Genomic DNA, 23385 nt, shown 5'->3' on the forward strand with positions numbered 1-23385 from the left:
AAGTGTTGAGGAGTACGATATTCATGAAAATGTATAATATAAATTTAAATATACATATAAAACAAGTGAATATCAGGTAATACCACATTGATGTGTTTGAGATGTGAGTATGGCTATTCCCATTACTTCCCAGTTTAATTCCTTGGTTTAGCATATGGCAAAATGGAAAGAAACTTGATAAAGTACTAGAAACTAATTAATGTTGTAGGCATAGCTTCTGTTTCTGTCATAGTATTCCTATGGGATCAAATTAATATGGTCATAGCAATAGTATGAAGCAATGAGTCAAATTAAAATATTTTTTCTGTGATTTTCCACATAGATCACAAAATTTATGTTCGTGATGCAATTACTATTGGTTAATCCTGTGTTCCAAGTAAATCAATAGAAAATAGATGAGTCTACCATAACCATACCATAGCAAGAAATGTGTAAGAATCGAAAGGACAATTTATATGCTTTGATCATTCTGGTGTTGTTTTTGTGTATATTTTAGTTCTAAATGTTTTACATTCTTTACCCTACACAGACAGTTAAACTATATTGAGTTATTCTTTAAGAGATAGAGATGCTAAATGGGTAGACATGTGCTTTATCTTAAAAAACTCTTGAATGGTTTTACAAATTTAAGTTAATAAAGCAGTCGAAATGCCGCAGATGGTAGTATGCTCCTCATATTAAAGTAACATGGTCTTATCACTATGGAATATAGTTTCAGAGATTTATTAATAACATTTTCAGTATTTATTGAATTTTAGAATTTAAAATGAATCTTACTTGATTTACTTTCATCTTGAAATCGATTTTGATCTTTTTAATCTAGTGACTTAACTCCATCTGTAACTATTGTTCTTTGTCTACAAGTCTACTCAATATTTCCATGAACCCAATTCAAGCTTCTCTATATAGTGAGTCTAAAATGTGTCAGGACTGGTAAGAGACAAAACAAATTATGCAGACATAAAGAGTGCAATGTTGAAACTCAAGGCATATTTATTTAAACAGGTTATATTTTTACCTAAGTTTTTTCTGAAAGAACTGATAATCAACTCATTACTAATCATCGTACTCTACAAAGAGAAATGTATCAAGTAGTGCTTATGAGATGAATATATTATATTTCATTAACTCTAAAACACTGCCAGTTGTAAGATGTGTCATTATTTCATATACATTCTGAAAGGAAACCAGCTGCAAATTAAACTATGTAACAATGTTTTATTATTAGTTTTATATGTATATGTATATATATATTTAAAGTTTTTATTTATTTATTTGACAGAGAGGGAGACAGCCAGCAAGAGAGGGAACACAAGCAGGGGGAGTGGGAGAGGAAGAAGCAGGCTTCCCGCTGATCAAGGAGCCCAATGCGGGATGTGCATCCCAATCCCAGGACCCTGAGATCACGCCCCGAGCTGAAGGCAGACGTTTAATGACTGAGCCACCCAGGCACCCCTAGTTATATATTTTCTTTATTTGATACCATTCTTTTGAGGTATTTAGGGTTTTCTGCTAAAAAAAAAAGAAAATCTATATGAGGTAAATTAAGTACTTCTGAAATGCAAGCACAAAGTCCATCTCTTCTGAATAACTTTTTTAAAAAAGATTTTATTTATTCATTTGAGAGAGAGAGAACAGGGTGGGGAGGGGCAGAAAGAGAAGGAGAAGCAGAGTCCCTGCTGAGCAAGGAGCCCCACACAGGGTGGATCCCAGGATCCTGAGATTGACCTGAGCCAAAGGCAGACGCTTAACCAACTGAGCCACCCAGGCGCCCCCTGAATAACTTTCCCATAGCTGATTCTGACATTTGCTATGGATACCATCTTTTGTGTCACCAGCAGCACTGATGATGCCACATTTCTTAAAAAAGTAGCGATTCTCTCTTTACGTTTTTCTTTTCTTTTTTTTTTAAAGATTTTATTTATTTATTTGACACAGAGAGACAGCCAGCGAGAGAGGGAACACAAGCAGGGGGAGTGGGAGAGGAAGAAGCAGGCTCCCAGCGGAAGAGCCTGATGTGGGGCTCGATCCCAGAACACTGGGATCACACCCTGAGCCAAAGGCAGACGCTTAATGCCTGCACCACCCAGGCACCCCTTTCTTTAGGTTTTTCTTCCAGGTAACAAGGGAGTAGCTAGATCACTGGCGTGGGTTTTAGTTTCATGTTGTTAATCAAGCTAACACCAGTCTTACCCAGGAACATTTTCAGAAATTTTACACAATAGGGAGCAGAACAGCTCTCAGCAATAGCACCAAAGAGCATCATAGAGGCCTCGTGTATATAAATATGGTTCCCAGTGTCACGGCCACCAAACAAGTTGTGTTTGATCTTGAGATGAGACCTAATGGGAGTGAGGATTGCATTAACACAGCAAAGCTAAAGAGCCTAGACACTCCCAACATAAACCTCTTGCTAGTGGAATTGAACTCTAAGGGGTAGGGACCATTTTAGTGCTGCTGAAGTCATAAATTACATGTTATACTTCAAAAAATATTAATAACAGTTTTTAAGAATTTAGAAACATTCTTGACTCAATAATCAATACATAGTAACGTCAGGAGGTTGCTCATTTGCCTCCAACTGAGTCTATGGCTTCAATGAGTATTTCAAAGAACTTCATTAAGGACAAACATTCCCCTACGTTTCCTTAAAACTGGAGTCAAGTGTTAAACTTTTCTGCTAGTATCTTTGGCATTATTTCAGCTGTCTGATTAGATACGCAATTTATGCCTTTCATTCATATTACTTAGTTTATTTTAATGTGGATTTACCCACTCTTTTGAATTGTTCATTTATCCCAATTTCTTGATGTATTAATCTTCATTGTTTCTGCATACTCTCATTCATAATAGACTTTAAACCAATTTGATAAAAATCCATCAAAAATTTCTAGGACTTTTTAATAGGGTGGTAGAGTGATGAAAGTATATAAATCAAGAACTATGTTACCAAAACTATAAAAGATACATTGCTTTTGAACCCAATATCAAACCCTCATGAAATATAATTACTTCTAGTCCCTCATAGTTCTCTAATAAATTATTAAGATAAGTAACACCATTTTTTTCGGCAGTACTCTATCATTGAAAGGATTTCTCTCTGGTCCTCCTCCAGCCCGGCTACTCTTTATCGATGAGGAATCTAGGGTTAAAGAGATAATATCCACTTTGTGTGGTTTTCTTTGTGCCTCCAATTCCAGTCCAGAATTCTGAGGGTCCAAGAATTCTAAACCCTAGCTTAGCCTTCCAGGTTGTTATGAAAGTATAATTTTCAAGGTGGGACGATAGAATATATTTTATGTAATGTTTTAATGACTCGATTTATATATTTTAAATATCGAGACACATGGTATGTAGGCCTTCATTTTTTATACTTTACCCAAACCTGTAGATGCTAAGGGCTGGTCTTATATCAGGATCCAGCAAATGTAAATGCCCAACATACTCAGAATTTTCCTTTACGCTGGCTTAATGCAAATAAAATGGAGTATGTGTTTCCATATTTATGGATCATTTGAATAATATTTTTCCAAATTTCTCTTCCTTCTAACGTGTAGTCACTCAACCTTTCTTTTGTTGAGAATTCATAATAAAAATGGATAAATTATGCATGAGAAGTATTTGGAAATTTTTTTTCTTCAACTCACTCCTTTCTCTTGGTAGTAAAATGTAGCAGGCCAATGTTTAAAAATGCAATTAACACTACTTATTCACATTGTCACAATTTTCACCTCCTAAAACTAGTGAGAATTTTGTGCCACTTCCTTCCAGGTTTCTCCCAAGACTAAATGCGTTAATGCTATCTGTAATACCTCATGCTGTAGCAAGAAAATAACGAAGTTTCAAACTTCGTTTGGAAACTCCCTATTGTTTTTTACACTGTTTTCTAAACAAAACAACTGGAATTTTCTTTGGTAAGTTTGAAATTGGAATGGTTATAAAAGAAAATTATTCATTGATTATTGCTTGTATTTTCTTGTATTTAACAAACTGATAATGTAATCTGGATGTAACAATATGCCATTAATTATGTTATTAATTGTTAAATAAGTGACTCCATTCAAATTGGGTTTCAAACATAATAGAATATAATTAAGTTTATTATTGAGTATTATATTAGATTGACTAAATGGGGGAATTTCAGAGCTTTAAGCTATATCTCAAAAGTTTCATGATCAGTTTAATGACCATCATAAATTTAATAGTTTATTAATTCTCCTTATATAACTGAAATTTTTAGTTGATTTGATAAGCATTGAAGAGGAATGATCAAACTAGAAATGACCATTTTAATCTAGAAATTCTTAAATTTGAATTATCATTATTCTCCAAAAACTGCTTAATACTTCTTCTTAAACCATAGGGAATAAAATCACAGTCCATTTATAGCATAAAAATTAAAAACTATGAGGAAGAAAGTCATATTTAATAAATAATTCCAAAGTGATTGCACTAAGCTTTGATGTTTAGTGGCCTTTTAATTTTTTTTTTCCTCAAAAGGGCCTATAAGGAAAGAATAATCCTCTATGTTGGACACCTGCTTCTCAATTTGGCAGATTCCTCCTGAATATTGTCTCATATTTTCTTGTGTTCTAAGATAAATACATTTGATACTTTTTAAAACATCATATTTTGAAAATATATTTAATGTAAAACAATGTGAGATAGAACATTATATTTGGAATTCCTGACTTAACAGTGCATATAGTCTATGAAATTAGAACTGACAATTTGTCACAAATTTGTCAATGTGAAATTGATGAATGATTTAACAATTTTCTCCTAAAGTTTTAACTAGATTACTACAAAAATACGACTGTGAGAATATCTGAATTAAAGTGATAGAATTTTATTTGCAAAGAGAAAACTCTAAGCATTGAACACTATTTAATTGAAATTATTTTTGTATCATGCTTAACACTTGAAGTGGCTGATGACTTTTTTCCCCAGAATGTGTATTTATTTGTTCAATTTTTTGGGGAAAAGGTCAATAGCACAAATACTCATTTACTTTACCATAATTGTGTTCATTTAGACTTGATAGCTTCAGGGTATTTTATATTTTTGTATCTAAAAACAGTGAGTTAAAAATCCTGACATACTCAAGATAACTTTTTCCCTCAAACTTTACCTTTCTTCCTCTTAATTGGTATATCTCTTACCACACCACTATGAAAAATTTAGTTCTCCTTCATTTTAATTGCCAATGGAGTCAGCACATTCAATATTTGCTGAAAATCTTGTAATTAATTTTCTTTTCTCTCATGACTTTTCCAGTGGACAGAAAAAAATTTGAATTGAACTTGGGAGTTTTTATAATATAATTTTCACATGAAAAGAACTTCATTTTTCTTTTCTGTAACACATTACAATATGCAAAGCATTCCCTCTCTTTTAACAATACTTTCAGCTAATTAGTTTCTTTTTTACAGATGCAGAATGCAAGATTCGGATAGAATAGATGCTAGGACTATCATTCAAATTTTAGATATTTGCCTATAGACTACAAAAGTATTTCTTTTGTACAGTATTATTTTGGGGATTTCTTGAGTAATAATAATAAGAAGAAGAATAAAATTAGATATAAGAACTTTAAAAAGGTCTGAATAGGAGTGGTTAAGATAGATGTCTTTGCTTACATATGGATTGTAGGCAACAGGCATTGCCTTTCAAGATTAAGTATGATGTTAGCTGTAGATATTTGTAGTTTTTCTTCATGAGATTGAAGAAGTTCCCTTCTATTCGAAGTTTGTAGAGATTTTTTTAAAAATCCTGACTGTTGAATTTTGCCAAATACTTTTTTCCACTTCCATGATCTTATGTTTTTGTTTGTTTGTTTACTCTGTTAATATGATGGGTTGTATCGATTTTTAAATGTTGCACTAACCTTTGCATTCCTAGGATAAACCCTCTTGATTTTGATATATTATTGTTTTTATAAATTATTTCAATTTGTTGGTATTTTTTCAGAACTCTTACATTTATTTTTATGAATAATATGAATAATATTCATTTTTTAAAAATGATCTCTGATGTGTCAGGATATACTGGCCTCATAAAGTGAGATGAAAAGTGTTGTTTTCTCTTACATTTTCTGGAAGACATTTTTAAGAACTGGAAATAATTCTTTTTTAAATGCTTGGTATAATTCACCAGTGAGACCATCTAGCCCTTAAGCAACCCCCCCCACCCCCTGCTAGAAAGGGTTTATCTACAAATTAAGTGCAACTGAGTTTATCTATTTCTTCTTGGGTGATTATTCAGTTTGTGTTTTTCAAGGAATTAATCCATTTCATCTAAGTTATCAAATTTTGTCAATTGTGTTATCTGTAATATTCCTTCATTTTCCTTTAAATATCCATAGAATCTACAGTGATAATTCCTATTTCAGTCTTGATGTAGGTGATTTGTGTCTTCTCTTTTTTTTTCTTGATCAAAATAACTGGACATTTAATCAATTTTAGAGATTTTTTTTTTGTCAAACAAGAAGTTTTTGGTTTCTTGGTTTTCTGCACTGTTTCTTCATTCTCAATTTTATTGATTTCTGATCTTTATATATTAATCTCTTCTTTCTGTTTGCTTTAATTTTCTGTTATTGTTTTATAGTTTCTTGAGGTAAACGCTTACATTATTATTATTTTTTTAAAGATTTTATTTATTTATGTGACAGAGAGACAGCCAGTGAGAGAGGGAACACAGCAGGGGAGTGGGAGAGGAAGAAGCAGGCTCCCAGCGGAAGAGCCTGATGTGGGGCTCGATCACGAAACGCCGGAATCACGCCCTGAGCTGAAGGCAGACGCTTAACGACTGCGCTCCCAGGCGCCCCAACGCTTACATTATTGACTTGAGATCTTTATTTTCTCCAATAAACATTCATTTGTTTATCTCTAATCTTGTTTTAAGTGTATTCCTCAGATTTGATACGTTTGTATTTTCATTTTCATTTTTTCAAAACATTTTCTATTTTCCCTTGAGAATTCTTCTTTGATCTGTGGATTATGTAGTAGAGGGTTGCTTGATTTTAAATATTTTTAGGTCTATCAGATATCCTTCTGGTATTTCTGTTTAATTCTCTTTTTGTCAGAGAACATAGTTTGAGCAATTTTGATTCTTTAAATTTAATAAGGTTTGTTTTGTGACCTAGAATGCGATCTATCTTAGAGGTAGATGAGGGCATTGCTAAATCATGTGGATCAATTCTTTGCTGTGTAGAATTGTTTTATGCATTGGAGAATGTCTGGCATCTGGGTCTTCTGCCCACTGAATGCCAGTAGTTTACAACAATCATTTTGCAATGATTTTTAGATTTCCCTCAGAAATGAGAGAGAGAGAGAGAGAACATGCATAAGAGCTGGAGGTGGGTGTGGAGGAATGGCAGAGGCAGAGGGAAAGGGAGAGAAAGAATCTTAAACAGTCTCCAGGCCCAGTCTGAGCCTGACGTAGGGCTCCATTCCACGTGGCAGAGATCATGACAGGAGCCAAAATCAAGAGTTGGATACTTAACTGACAGAGCCACCAAGTGCCCCTCCATCAGAAATGTTTAAATGCCTGTTGGGGATAACAATTCCTCCTCTTGAAAACAACTGATTTAAACAAACATAAATATTATAATTATTTCTTAAGTTAGGTATTTGCATTTAAGATATTTTAGATGTGCTTTTTCTCAATCCTATTTTACCGATTGTAAAATGTGATAATTATTCATTCATTTTACTTTGCCTCTTTGAATTAATTACTTTATGTAAAGAATACATTCAGGAGAAAGTACTTACCAGTAAATTGGTATTTCAAATTAGCTTTCTTCTTTCTGTGTGTGTGTGTGTGTGTGTGTGTGCTTACAGTAGTTCAGGTTAGCCATTACTAATATTGGGGATTTGGGGGTTTTCTTGCATCATAGTCATCTCTATTTGCAGGCTAATAACAGCAGCACATTAGGAAAAAAAAAGTCCCCCTCCTTCATATTTGCAACTTTTATTGTGGTGAAACTAATGTACGTTTTTAAAAGAAAATAATTACTTTTTAGTTTCTAAGGGAATGTGGCTTGAGCAAATGTCTCTTGATTGGTGGTGGTGGGCAAATTGTGAACCATTTGATAATCACTTAATAATGATAGTTTTTGAGGTAGCAATTTAGACCAGCTGCATTGGACAGTCTGGTCTCATCATTATTACTTCTCTGTGAAATAAGCTGTCATTATGGTTCACACAAACACATTTCTGTTTTTTTCATAACTGGAACAGTTCACCTGGGACAATCAACAAGGGAAAAATCTACTATATAAAAATTTTCTTTTGCAGAGAGGACAGCTTGATATAAATATTATATTAATGGGTTTAGAAAAGCCATTTCTCTTATTTTTCTGCTCAGTAAATTGTGTTTTTATTTACCTTACTTATACTGATGATAATGATTTAAAGAGTCACAACAGCTCATCCCTCAGTTAAGTAGACTTTCCCCATAGCTGATGGTATTAGCCTTGCCCTCATAGATTTGGTAATAAAAGATCATAACTGACTAGTAATAAGTGATAGTTTTTTTTTTTAACTTTCCCATGCTTTAAACTACAAAGAGTACTGTGAAAACAGGGCACTTGGTGATTTTACACATTATTTTTCATTAACTACTTTACATATACTTCTTCAAGTCCTCTAATAAATCAAATAATCCAAATCAACATGAAATATATTATTAAGGTCAAACTGTGCTTTGCACTCCAATAAGTCTCAGCACTTTTCACAAAACCAATTAGCAGTAATCAAATTACTACTACTACTACTACCGTACTCTTGAGGGCTTGCTTTGTGCCAGGCACAATCCTTCACTATCTAATTTAATCTATTTCAATCTTCACAAGAAAACATGGGTTGGTGACATATCTAACAAATGAAAGACCTAAAAATCGAAACCAGATCCGACTGTTCCACAAGCTTTCATTCTCTAATACTTCTATATTACCCTCAAAGCATAGGAATTCATATAGCTTAGGATGTTGAGAGTACGAAGAAAGTGTCCAAGAAAGTAAAAAGAGGATGTTCAAAGGCATGAAGAGTGCCAAGAGCATGGCTTTGTTACTGATCTATAAGGAGATCTGTATAGGGTTAGGGGATAAACTTCAAAGTGCACATTTCCTAAAAATGAGGCTGTGTTGATATTCAACAGCAAACTCAGGAAGGACTTGCAAACAACATTAAGCTGTTGGGACTTAACCTTGAGCATCAGGGAATCACTGAATTTTGAGCGGGCAAGTAATATCCTTATTACGCTTAAAGAAACTTTCTTTGTGTTTATGATTAATGTAAGACCATAAGACAGAAACACAATTGATCAAATCGAGTTTGCATTAAACTTGCTGGATGGCTGAGGCTTGGATTTGGATCATGGAATCATAGCATCTTTTGGGGTTTATGAGAAAGTAAGAGTTAAGAATAACAGCACAGTTTCTGGATAGGAGATTTGCTAATTTTTGTTTGTTTGTCTGGCAAGGGCTTAAGTACCCTGAGAAAAAATTAGAGGGCACAGCAGTTTGAAGATGTTGGATGCATTTATCTTCATTACACTTTTATCATCATCTGCAGAACTCTGTAGTATGGCCAGTTTCTGCATACAGCTTTCTTTTAAAACTTTTCCTCTACCAGGTCATAATTATGTGAAAATCCAGTTTTCCTGTGGGTTTATTCTGCCATTCTTTTTAAAAGGGACATGTTTTTCACTCGTCTTTGTCTAGTCCCTGTTTAGGAAAGTAACTGGGCAAACCCCACCTGATCCAGCACCATTCCAGCCATGTGTCTGCTTTACAGCATTAAAGAATTCAAATCTTGTTCCTGCATTTGCCTGTATTTTGGCTGTTCTCACCATCTAATCACATCTGTCAAACCTGTTTATTAGTGGAATGCTTATGAAAGTTTTCTAATTATTTTCTGAGACATCATTCTTTATTAAGAGGGCACCTTGTCAGTCTTGGCATTATTTTTTAACCTTGTTTGTGTGTACAATGCAAAATGTACAGAATTTCAAGAATCAATGCGGATTTGCTTTTATACGTGGTGTGACTCATTTCATTGGGGATGAGAATTTGAATAATTAGCACTGAAAGTCAAGTCATTTCATTACTCAGAACTATTCTTTCCTATTATTTCCTATACTTCTTTACTACTGTGTTCTGTTTAGTTCACGTATTCCACCCATGAGTCCCAGATATCTATCTCATAATTCCACTGAACACTATTCCCAAGGAAGCAATGGCATTCACTTCTTGTTTTTGCTCAATCAGATTCGTCTGAAATTGACTTCTCAGGCCCCGGGACTTCTGCACTTACTCGTAGAACATATCTTGGCGTTTAATCATATTCTATTGTTCTTACTTTTCTGTAAGCAACTGATAATCCCATTTAGATGATGTTAGGCATCTGGAATGATGGAGTCTCTTCTTTTATGTTATTTTTGTAATAATCAAAGGGATCCATTTAATCTCAGAAGGATTTAACAAAGCAATGAGATGTTAGCGGATTCTAGCCTGGAAAAAAAAAAAAAAAGAGAGAGATCTCAAGCGTTCTCTGCATACAGAATTTCACTTTCAGGTGTCTTAATCACAGGTGTAATTACTGCCTTTGGTTTGGTCAGTAGATGCCTTGAGAGATTTTAAATCTGTACTCCTGAAATGATGCCCTTGTTTGCCTTCTGGTATAATGTATTCTGTCTCATCTCCTACTTTCTCCCTTATTATTTTTCAGTCTCATTCATACAGGATGTTCTTTCTTTGCTTGGTTTTTTTATGTATTGCTATGCCCCATGTTCTTCCCTAAGACCTCTTTTCAACCTGTTCTAATGCACTCCTTATTTGTGTACTTGTTTTCTCCTATGTTTCAAATTCCATCTCTTTTCGGTGATTTTAAAAATTATTTATTTTGCCCATTGAATCTTCAGAAGTTTTGTCTTCTGTATCCTGGTGCTTGATAAAATATGCCATAGATATCACTCTACTATTCCTCTTTTTCTTTTCTTGACTGCAGATATTTCCTCCATATCAATCATTTAGGAAATAAACCTGGGAACTCTCTTTTAACCTTGATTATGTTTTTAATCCCTGTTCCTACAAGATCCAACTTTTGTATTTTTTCATCTTTTGTTCATGTGTTCAGTTTTAATTCTACAGTTAATCCCTTAGCTCAGACTCCCATTTTCTCTTCTCTCAACTATGGTCGTATTCTCTAACCTCATCCCCCTACCTCCTGACTTGTTTTTCCCCATTTATCTTTTCTATGGCTGCCAGAGTGATTTTTCTAAGAAGCAAGATTACCATATTGCTCCATTGTTTAAAAATCTTCAATGGATCATAGTTTTTTACAGGATGAAGCCCAAATTTCTTAGTATATTATGCCAGGGCTTCCATGATTGGGAAGCTCCCCTGCCCAGCTGGGCTTTTTTTCACTTTACCCCCAATTTTTCAAAACCAACCTTATCGAAATATCTATAGTTCTGCAGGGCACCTTATTTAATGACTCAGGTGCCTTTTGGGGTTATTTTTAATTTCCAAAGTAACTTTTTTCACTGGCCAGCAACTACTCATCTATCAATATTCAACTCATTTGTTACCTTCCCTGAACTCTTCAAATGAAATAATTAATTCTTTCTTTGTGACCTCGCTACAGGATGCCCTTAAAATATCCTATTAAATTTATTTATTTTTATATCTGTCTCCCTCATCTGAGTTCAGGTATTTAGTCAGGAAATAATTAATAAGAATGTCCTTTGATAAGATTAGGGTATTTGAAGATGAATAAGACAAACTCTTGGAAATCACAATCTTATATACAATTTGACCTTTCCCCCTTATTCACAGAACCAACCTTTAGCAGACTTTAGAAACATATACATATATATGAACATGTATGTGTAGCATATATATATGAAAGATTCAGTAAAATTATGATTACATTAGTAAATGATTAAATGATTCCTTGGTAAATGATTGCATTAGTAAGTAAAATATATCCTCTCAAACTCTCTATATATACCTTACTCTTATTTACTATGTAAGGTTAATTTTCACCATAAAAGTTTCCTAAATTCCTTCAGTGTGACCTGGAACCACAACCCGGCCCTGCTGTTATGTTGCCAGGCAGTCTGAGTCTAGGTTTATGAGGGTGATACCTATTTAACAGGTTTCTTGTGCAGACTCAGGGAGATACCTGTATTTAAATTCTAATACATATTAGGTGCATAATACATTTTTGTTGTTGATTCAACCTCCAAATTCCCTAAATTTTAAATTATAAAGTAAGTGTTCTGGCCATGTGGTCTGTAGCATATTTTTTGGCTTTTTTTTTTTTTTTTTACTCCTTTGTGTATTTCTTAATCCTATTTGTAGCAAATTACTTCGAGAATGAGTAAACATACCCCTTATTTCTTTTTATCCTTGCTATTATCTACCACAGTGTCTTATATTTCAGAGCTGCTTAAAATAATTTGTAGAGTGAATATGTTTGTTTTCCACATGCTACCCCTTCACCTTATAAAATACAAACACCCCACCCTGCATCCAGACAGAAAAAACTGACACATTGAAGGGTCCTGAATATAAGGTTGTTTCACTGGGCTGTGAAAGTGTATTACGAACATTTAAAATAAAGGAAATGCTTGCTCTTATTGCTAATAGAAAGGAAAATAAAAACCTGTTCATGATAGTTAGAAATCAAACCAAAAAATGAACCCTAAAAGATGTAGAAATAAATTTTATTTGAAAATCATAAAACAGAAATGGAGTAAATGATATGTAGTTGTTACATCAAGATACTGTGATGGAAGTTGAACTATGTTATGATCAATTATTAACATTGCCATACATTCTTGCATTGTTCCTTTCTTAATTTTGTTTTCTAAAAAGAGTAATTCTGGAATATGCTATGGTGTAAACTAGTGCATCATGACAGTTGTCAAATGACAGCTACACAACACAACAACCCCTTGGAGATGTAGGGGAAGAGAAGAGCTAGCACTGGGGGTGAATCGGGCTACATGACCCTTATACTTCTTTCAAAAAAAGGTAATACCATGATTTTATCAGGACCATTGTGACCTAAACTAAAATTCTTTTTCTGAAAGTATATACCATTGAAAACTAAGTTTCAATTTCTCAAAGACAATAGAAAGAATGCAAGTACATTTTTTTTTATAAAGAAATGTACTGCACACCTTTCATTTTTTTTACAGAGCTAATAACAGTCTGGCTTCATGGAGCAAGTCCCAAGTATAATACTGTATGATTCAGTGTAATACTATTCATGTTTAAGCCATGGCACATTTAGTTTCTAAACTTTTGTATTTATAGACTAGCAATTACTTAATTTTTATTCAATCTTTCACTTTAAAGTTTTGATCTAATGAATCTCGTTTAAGAAGAGACAAACTACAATCTATTTCCCACATATTACAAGGGTCAAAGGCATAGGTTATTGTTCCCAGGATAGTTTTGTTTTCAGCTTTGAATTAACAAAACCAGTAACAATGCGATCACAAATAAAATTAAAACAGTATCTTCTGGGGCGCCTGGGTAGCGCAGTCGTTAAGCGTCTGCCTTGGGCTCAGGGCGTGATCCCGGCGTTCGGGGATCGAGCCCCACATCAGGCTCCTCTGCTGGGAGGCTGCTTCTTCCTCTCCTACTCCCCTGCTGTGTACCCTCTCTCGCTGGCTGTCTCTCTGTCACATAAATAAAATAAAATCTTAAAAAAAAAACAGTATCTTCTCCTTAGGTGGGGTAGTTCCCTTTTTTTTAGCTCAGAAGTGGACTGTTCAGTCTGAGCAGTTGGTTTCACTTCATGAGAAAGCCAAGTGGTCCCCCTGCACCCGCGCTTTAACTAAACACCACTGTCCCTAGGTTCTCACGCAGTGCTTGAACAGCATCTTGAAAGCCTAACGAACCTCAAGCATATTCATAACAGTTCAAAAAAAGTCCCATGCGTCCTCTTGCACTATTTATGCAACACACATTTTTAAAAGGAAGACTTATTTTTATGCATAGAACTGCCTCTCTTCCGGAGGATCCATGCTGTAATGGGATAGAGCTGGGTGAGAAAGGGCTCCCTCCTTCCCCAACCCCACACTCCAGTCCCATGAAACGCCACAAAGATTGTTTTGTAAATATTTCTAAGTGCCCTTCTATAAGCGTTGAATATAAAGTGTTTTTCCCCCTTACTCCTAAATAACATCACTACTACTCTTACCATCATTACTACTGAAGCACTTAGTGTTTCTGATGACACTGAATCACTCTCACTGCCCTTTTAAAGGGCTAGTAAGCTGAGACAAAGAGGTTAAGTACGACAAATAGAAAAATGACATAAAATTGGTGTACAGTCTCTCTTTAAATCAAGAGAAAATCAGAAAACATGATGCAGAGATTTACCTTTTACTTTGGTTCTTCATTCCAGTTGTTCCTTATTAGTATAAATACCAATGGAATACCAGCTCTCTTCCTGGTTTAAAATGCAGTCAGCTTCTCTGATGTGCAGTTTGGTGTGTTGCCATGCTCACAGAGATAGCAATGCACCTGTGCTACGTCAAATGTTCTGTCCCATTTAACTCAAAAGGAGCTTTTTCATTTTTTTCTTTTTTTCAGAAATGAAAGTTCCCTAAAATAATCTGGGTCAGGAAAGAGAAACTCCTACTAAATATTGTTTCAAAATAATTATATACTTCAATACTTATAAATGGTGTGTTCTGGTTTAAAAAATAAAAAAGAAAGAAATGCGTCTTCCTAGGATTTAGAAATCACTAAATATGTCTACATATTTCACTTTGGTATAAAAGATATTTTTCTTAATTAAAAAGTGTCACAAAAACTAAGACCAGTAAAAACCTACAGACTAAAGGGACATTTATTTTATATTAAAAATGATAGTGCAGTTTCAGAAAAATATCTTTTTTTCTAGCTATTGATGAGTGTATATAGACTGAAAATATATGGGCTCAGAAATTAATTCATTTTTAGAAGCATTTAAAGAAATCTAGTGGTAAAGTGGCTAAGGTTTTGAACAATTTGAAGTCATATAAAATTAAATTTAAATCACAGTTATAATTGTACAAATTTTGATAAACATATGTACATTGTTATAAAATGGGCATAATACAAACTGGATCACAAAGTCATTTTAAATATTATGTGAACTAATATGTAAAGCAAGACACAGTTTACTGCACACTGTAAATTAACTAAGTTAATGTCAACTTAAAATTATCAATACTATTTCATTGTATGATGATTTTTAAAAATTAAAATATTGGGGCACCTGGGCGGGACAGCTAAGCTTCTGACTGTTGGTTTGGCTCAGGTCCTGAACTCAGGGTCATGAGATCAAGCCCCACGTCGGGGTCTGCGCTCAGTGCAGAGTTGGCTTGAGATTCCCTCTCCCTCTGACCCTCTCACTAATGCTCTCTCTCTCTAAAATAAACACATAAATCTTAAAAAAATTATTTATTCAAAGAGTTTAGGCAAATTACATTGGCAAGTTATCTATAATATCTATATCTATGAAAGTTTCTATAACATATTCAAAGAAGCTTAAAAAAATAACTTTGAAGTTCTGGAAACATTTTCTTTAAGATTCTCTCCCAAAAGAGTAGTATAGCTTTGCTAGTTTCATCCACACATTCAACAGTTATTCTACAGCTACCATGTTCCAGGCACTGTGCTAGGCCACTGACAAATACTGGTGAATAGAAGAAAACAAAAATAGTCTCTACTCTACGGTATCTTTGGTATTGTTTTGGTTCAATTGCACAGTAAAATTAAAGACCACTTCCAGGTTATGTGGGCACTAGGAGTCTAGTTATAAAAACAATAGCAAACCAGCAAAACCTAAAAAACCCCGTGATTATTTTTAATAAGTTCCTACAAATTTTAGTCAGGAAGAAAGAGAAGGATCTAAAATTTAACAATTAGTTTATTCACAATCAGATATATGGTAATATACATACAGAGAAGTTATTCTATTAAGAAAGGTGAGAAATTATTGGGACAAAAGAATAGATAGTGAGAGAGGCAAGAAAAGAGCCTTAGAATGGAGCCTTTTCTCACAAAGCATGGTAAAGCCTGGAGAATTACTACAATAAAAAAATAGCTAATATTTTGTAATTGTTTACTCTGTGCCAGAAAATGACAAAGCAATATGTATGTTTTATATTCTCTAATACCTTCAAATAAAATTATTGCCATCTTGGGGCGCCTGGGTGGCTCAGTCCTTGAGCATCTGCCTTTGGCTCAGGGTGTGATCCCAGCGTTCTGGGTCAAGCCCAGCATGGGGCTCCCTGCTCCGCTTGGAGCCTGCTTCTTCCTCTCCCACTCCCCCTGCTTGTGTTCCCTCTCTTGCTGGCTCTCTCTCTCTGTCAAATAAATAAATAAAATCTTTAAAAAAAGTTATTGCCATCTTATATATGAGAACACTGGATTTAGATAGTTTGGTAATTTGTCCAAAGTCACAGAACATGTCACCTGCAGCAGAATGGGTTCAGCACAGATATTCACATCTCCAAAATCCAACCACTCATTTACTACATTCTGTGGACAATGATTGATTAATTTGGGACCCTACACACTCTGTATCTTTTTAATGAAACTAACATCGCAGGTGTTTTCCTTTGTTTTGTCTGGATGATAACTAGCTCAGAATATTAACTTTGTGAGCACAACAAAATTAAAGAAAATTAAGGAATTTGAGGAAAAACAGCAATTGTGAAGATGCAAGCCATGATACATTTGATTTTTGAATAATTTTATTACCATAATTTTAAAAAAAACCTCCTCTAGAAAATCATCAAGACTTATTTGACAATTGACTGTTTATTATTGAACTATTGTTCATATTTTATGAATATCTATTATTGATATTAATCACTGTTTAAAATTAAAGCAAAATATGTAGAATTTAAAAAGCCTTAAAATTTATTTTCATAGAATATTATAGGATATACAGAAAAAATAAGGAAAACACATAAAATAGTATATTTAATAATTTCCTCCATATGATTAGAAATCTGTTATCAAGTATAACCTAATATTCAATTTCATTCCAACCTTAATTGGAATTGTCTTGTTCAACAAATAATTATGCACCAAACACACAAAAATATGATAATATGCTATGCCATGTGCAATAATTATGCTTTCTTGAATGATTGGAAGGATTTATAACACCCTACAGAGTATACATGAATGTAAAGGATATTATTCAGTAGGAGGAGGAAAGCACAAGCAATTATCAGGCAAGAGTGAGACATTCAAAAACAGCTTTCAAATTGTCACCTCACTGGCACAGAACACACTTTATCTATGGGCCATAAACCACCAAGATAGATATTAGTTACCCTGGTCTCAGAAGCTACAGTCTCATCTGAGAATGGGTATTTAGTACGCTATCTGGTTTTACAGTCCAAGCTTGGCTACATGATCTGGCTCAATAAATCAAAACCTAAAACTAAAAGTTAGCTCAAACAACTAAAAGATAACAAAAACCATGAGTCTGAAATTTATATTGGGTGTGTGTGTGTGCACGTGCGCGCATGTGTGTGTATATATATAAGTTGGATACAGGCTGGCCCATGATATGTTTCAAACTTTACTACAGAATTATTTTAATCATTAAGCAGCACATGTAATCTTTTATTGGCCATGAATCAGCTTCATGGTTCAGGCATGTCTAGAGAGAAATTCAGGCTGGCAACAAAGCAGCTGAGAATAGCCCTAGGTGTATACATGCCATTTAAAAACCTTGGCACAGTGGATTTTAATCGAATACAACACAAAACCAGTTACCTAAAAAAGCTGTTTTGCAATATTTACATGAAGTATTCATTGATCTGGAATTTAGGCTTAAATTTAAATTAAACTATTTTAAATAATGCCTATAAAGAAAGGAGAAATTGTAGTAACATTAAAGCAATTTCGAGAACGGGGTGCTAACACATGTCGGTGAATCTGCCAATACGTGTGTCCTGCTGTTGCCCACACAGCTTTGAGTCATGACTTCCCAGCAACGCACACTTGGGAAAGCCTGCCCAGAGCTTCCACACCACCTTCGAGGAGCTGAAGTTTTCCGACTACAGAGGGAAATACTTGGTCCTCTTTTTCTACCAGCTGTACTTCACCTTTGTCTGCCCCTCGGAGATTATGCCTTCCAGTGAGCATGCCAAGGACTTTGGCAAGCCGGGCTGTGAGATGCTGGGGGTCTCTGTTGACTCCCCGATCGCCCACCTGGTTTGGATCAATACTCCAAGGAAGGAAGGAGGTTTGGGCTCTCTGAACATCCCCCTGCTGGCTGATGCAACCAGAAGCCTGTCCCGAGATTATGGCACGCTAAAGCAAGATGAAGGCATTGCCTATAGGGGCATCTTTATCATGGATGGCAAGGGTGCCCTTCGCCAGATCACTGTCAATGATTTGCCTATGGGGTGCTCTGTGGACAAAGCCCTGTGGCTGGTCCAGGCCTTCTAGTACACCCCTGAGCATGGGGAAGTCTGTTCCACTGGAAGCCAGGCAGCAGCACAATCAAGCCCAATGTGGACGAGAGCAAGGAGTACTTCTCCAAACACAGTGAGGCTGGCAGACAGGTAGAAAGCTTGGGCTGTTGGCACCACCTGGATATGCCCTGCTGACCCAGGAAAGGCCAGATGTGCCCCTTTAAACTCCATAATCCATTATCCTGGAGAGCTTGCTCAAAGCCTTCTCCCAGCTGGGAGCTGGTGAATGGTGACCCCCTCCCTGGAGCCCACCTAGCTGGGCACGGGCCCAGAAGTGACCAATAAAGTACGAGGACAGAAAAAGCAAAAACAAAACCAAACCAAAACAAACTTCTGAGAAGGGAAGGCCTTATAATAGTACACTTTACAATGAGAAGAATATATGTTTGATATAAGAATTTATGGTTGATAAAAGCCCTGTATCCAGAATATAGAAGGAATGCCTACATCTCCTACACGTCACCAAAGAAGATATGCAGTTGGCCAAAGGACGGTGAAAAATGCTCAAATCATTAGTCATTAGAGAAGTGAAAATTAAAACCACAGTATCATACCCTTACACACCATTCCAGAGGCTAAGAGTAAAAGAACTGATGCTAGTAAGCTTGTGCAGTTGGTAAGAGGGTCAAAATGTAGCACCACTTTGGAAAATAGGTTGGAAGTTTCCTATAAAGATAAACATAATATACTTTATTACCCAACAGTTTCATGTCTGAGTATTTACCTAAGAGAAATGAGAATACATATCTGCACACATCCTTAGATTCCAAATAGCTTATTGTTACTCTTGTTGACTTAGTCTTTGGAAGCATTCAAAAGTTGCTTTCTTAAAATCCTGAGAGGAAGAGTCAGGATGCTTTTACTGTGTACCTTGAACACATGAAGTGATGGATTTGTTGCACTTCACACCTGCTTTATATTCTCCTGTGTTACACAGGCTACAAGATCCACTTCCTCAACCTGCCTTTAATTCATCTGGTTTTTCTAAGAGTTGTCCTGGTTATGTTAATGTTTTACTTGACTAAGAATTCCAGGGGAAAGGAAGGACAAGAATCTCAAGTTGCCTCTGAAGATCGTTAACTGACATCATTATATTTATTACACAAACTGCGATCGCTATTCAGAATTTTTTCTCAGAAGAAAATTATTTGATTTTGGCATGGATAATTCTGAAAAAGGGAAGATTAGTTTATGTGATTATAAATCTTGTATAAAAGGAGTCAATGTACATAAATGTACTTGACTGAAAAAAGATTATTTTGTGAATATTAATAAATGAGCAATAGTAATAAATATAACTTCAGATTATACTTAAAATATGGTAGTCCGTGCAAACACTACGTTTAATAAAGGGAGTAGTAAATAAGTAAAATAAATATTCCTTTTGATTACAAATATTTTCTTATCTCCCTCATCTTGTATTAAAAGGTAAAATTGTGGTTATAATAAATTCTTTGAATTATTGTATATAAAATGAAAGATGCTTTACACTTGTGTGTGCATATATGTTTTTGTGTGTATCCCTTCTTTTCTATACAAAGTAGAAGCTCTTTTGTTACAAATGATTCAATATTTCAGACCTTTGCAAAATTAATTCTTAAAATGAAAAATAACTTTTTAAAAAAGATTTTATTTATTTATTTGACAGAGATAGATAGCCAGCGAGAGAGGGAACACAAGCAGGGGGAGTGGGAGAGAAAGAAGCAGGCTCATAGCAGAGGAGCCTGATGTGAGGCTCAAACCCATAACGCTGGGATCATGCCCTGAGCCGAAGGCAGACCCTTAACCACTGTGCCACCCAGGCGCCCAGAAAAATAACTCTTTTACATTAGAATTGGTAAGATAATTACAATAGATATCTGCTATTCTTTTGAATTTCCAATATCATTTGAATAGCCTTTTGATATTTCTATAAATTTCCACTTTAGGATTCATGCCTTTCTGAGGTAAAACTAGAAACAAAACACGACAAAACAAAAACCCTACCTTTTGCAGCGAGATCCACATTTTGTAGTATCTATTCCTGCCGAAAGTGGGCATACTTTATGACCTAGCAACCCCAGGCAGCAATGAAAATGAAGTCTTCAGCCACAGCCAATAAACCAAATAAAACTTAAAGACATGATGTTGAGTGAAAAAAAGAAAAGCTTGGGGGAAAAAAACCCAGTATATATAGCGTGTTTCCATTTATATAAAGTTAAAAAAAAATCAGAACTAAACAATGGAGTTTGAAGTCAAGGCAGCAGTTGAACTGGGGAAGAACAAACAGAACACTAGTAGGAGAGGGTACGTGGGAATTCTGATGGTGCAGTTACACTTCTTGTAGTTGTATTTACCTGGTCATATTCACTCTGTAATATTTCTTCAAACTGTAAAATTGTAAATTCTGTGGTCTTTTTTCCTACGCATATTATACTTCATTATAACTGTTAACAAAGTTTTAAGGAAAACCTCTAACCACTGGTGGGGGAAGCAAGGTGTTTTCATACTTGGCAAAGCTATGTTCAGCCAAGCAGACCCACACACCTATGACAGGGATAAGGAAGAGAATATTACATTAAACTGTTATGATGGTAACACATTTTGTGTTCATGATTAATTTAAAATTCTATCCCTTATAAAAAATTCTGATTCAACCTAGTAGAGTAAGCACTTAACACACATTTGTTTCTTAACACTGAAATCTATAGTGGCTTGAAAAAACAGATCAGACAATAGGGGTTTCAGTTGTCACTGTTGAAATACAGATTTTAACAAATTTTCTAAGGAGAGGAAGAAAATCAGAAGAGAAATGGATGAAACAGGCAGAGGATTGACAATGTACAATCAGGGTGTGGCTGGGGAGATGGCTGAGTGTACTGATAGCAAATACTAGTTCCCGCAAATCAGATACTCAATGTCCTATGCTGTGCAAGCAATTTCTATGTAATAAAACATTTTCTTACCCAAAATGCTTTTATTACCTTCCCTGAGAAAGCTGACAGAGTGTTTTGAGATAAACATATTTATTGTGTGTAACTTTGTTGACATTTGTCCACTGAGTAAATTGTTTCTCTGTTGATATTTGTTCTCAATGAAAGTTTTTGTTTTCTTTTCTAGTAGGTAATGCCCTCAAAGTGTCCACTAGGCATTAAAACTGTGTCTTTTGAAATTGGCAAAGTGGTTTTTTACACTTAAAAAGTAAAGTTTCTCTCTTTTTTGAGGGCTTTTTAACAACGCCGTTTTGGTATTCTAACAGTATTTACATGTTTCTACTCGGTTGGACATTAGCTCTCTTATGGTTATGATAGCATTATTTAAATAAATGAGTGATTTATTGAAATAGGTCACAAGCCTCCTGGAAACATTAATTAATTTCACTGAATCATGATCTCGTCTCTCAGGAGGTTATACATTCCAAACTTTTCTTCAAAAACAGAAAAATAGGTAAGAAGTGCTTAACTGAATAAGAATATTGCATTATTGGGGTGCCCAGCTGGCTCAGTCGGTAGAGCATGCAACTGTAGAATCTGAGGCTGTGAGTTAGAGCCCCACTTTGGGTGTGGAGTCTGCTTAAAAATAAAAGTTTAAAAAGCCTTAAAAAAAAGAATGTTGTATCATTATTTTTAACCAAGTAAGTTACCTAAATTTGGATAGATAGATAATAGATGATAGATGATAGATATAGATGATAGATAGATAGATAGATAGATAGATAGATAGAAGATAGATAGATAGATGATAGATAGCTGATAGATGATAGATAGATAGAAGATAGATGATAGATTAGATAGATAGATAGATGATAGATGATAGATGTAGGATGGGGTAGCATTAGCCTTGCTCAGTGGAAATGAGACTAGGATTTTAAGACTGCCTTAAAGGGCCCCTGGGTGACTCAGTCAGTTAAGTGCCTGACTCTTGGTTTCAGCTTGGGTCCTGGCCTCGGAGTCCTGGGATCGAGCCTTCCAACTGGCTCCAAGCTTACCAGGAGGTTTTTAAAAAATTTTTTTTTAATTTTTAAATTTTTTTTCTTATAATAATATTTTTTATTATATTATGTCAGTCACCATACAGTACATCCCTGGTTTTTGATGTAAAGTTCGATGATTCATTAGTTGCGTATAACACCCAATGCACCATGCAATATGTGCCCTCCTTACTACCCATCACCAGCCTATCCCATTCCCCCACCGCCTTCCACTCTGAAGTCCTCAGTTTGTTTCCCAGAGTCCATAGTCTCTCATGCTTCATTCCACCTTCAGATTACCCCCCTTTCTTTATCCTTTTCTTCTCCTACTCATATTCCTAGTTCTTATGTTCCATAGATGAGAGAAACCATATGATAATTTTCCTTCTCTGCTTGACTTATCTCAATTGGTGATGGGTAGTAAGGAGGGCACATATTGCACGGTGCATTGGGTGTTATACGCAACTAATGAATCATCGAACTAAAGTTCAAAAACCAGGGATGTACTGTATGGTGACTAACATAATACAATAAAAAATATTATTATAAAAAAATAGGTAGAGATGGGGGGGGTGCAAACAGAGCCAGACCCGGGAGCGGGAAATAGCTGGGAGGAGCAGTGAATTATGTTGTTCCTGCAAGTTGCAGAAACCACACCCCGACCAGACTGAACAACAGAGGATGAGATTTTACTTCCATGATTGGGAAGCCCAAGAATAGATACCCTCCAAGTCTGTCTGGATCCAGGAACAGAAATTACATCGTTGGGGGATGCCTGGGTGGCTCAGTTGTTAAGCATCTGCCTTTGGCTCAGGGCGTGATCCCAGCGTCCTGGGATAGAGCGCTGCATCAGGCTAGCAGGGAACCTGCTTCTTCCTCTCCCACTCCCCTGATTGTGTTCCCTCTCTTGCTGGTTCTCTCTCTGT

General features: G+C 35.2%; 1 pseudogene; it reads left to right on the forward strand.

Moving 5' to 3' along the window:
- The window catches only part of LOC100482119, a 33682-nt pseudogene extending 15037 nt beyond the window's left edge, over nt 1-18645 (forward strand).
- Nucleotides 18646-23385: the final 4740 nt, after the last annotated feature.

This window comes from Ailuropoda melanoleuca, chromosome 8 (genome assembly GCF_002007445.2).
Source record: "Ailuropoda melanoleuca isolate Jingjing chromosome 8, ASM200744v2, whole genome shotgun sequence".
NCBI classification, from domain to species: Eukaryota; Metazoa; Chordata; class Mammalia; order Carnivora; family Ursidae; genus Ailuropoda; species Ailuropoda melanoleuca.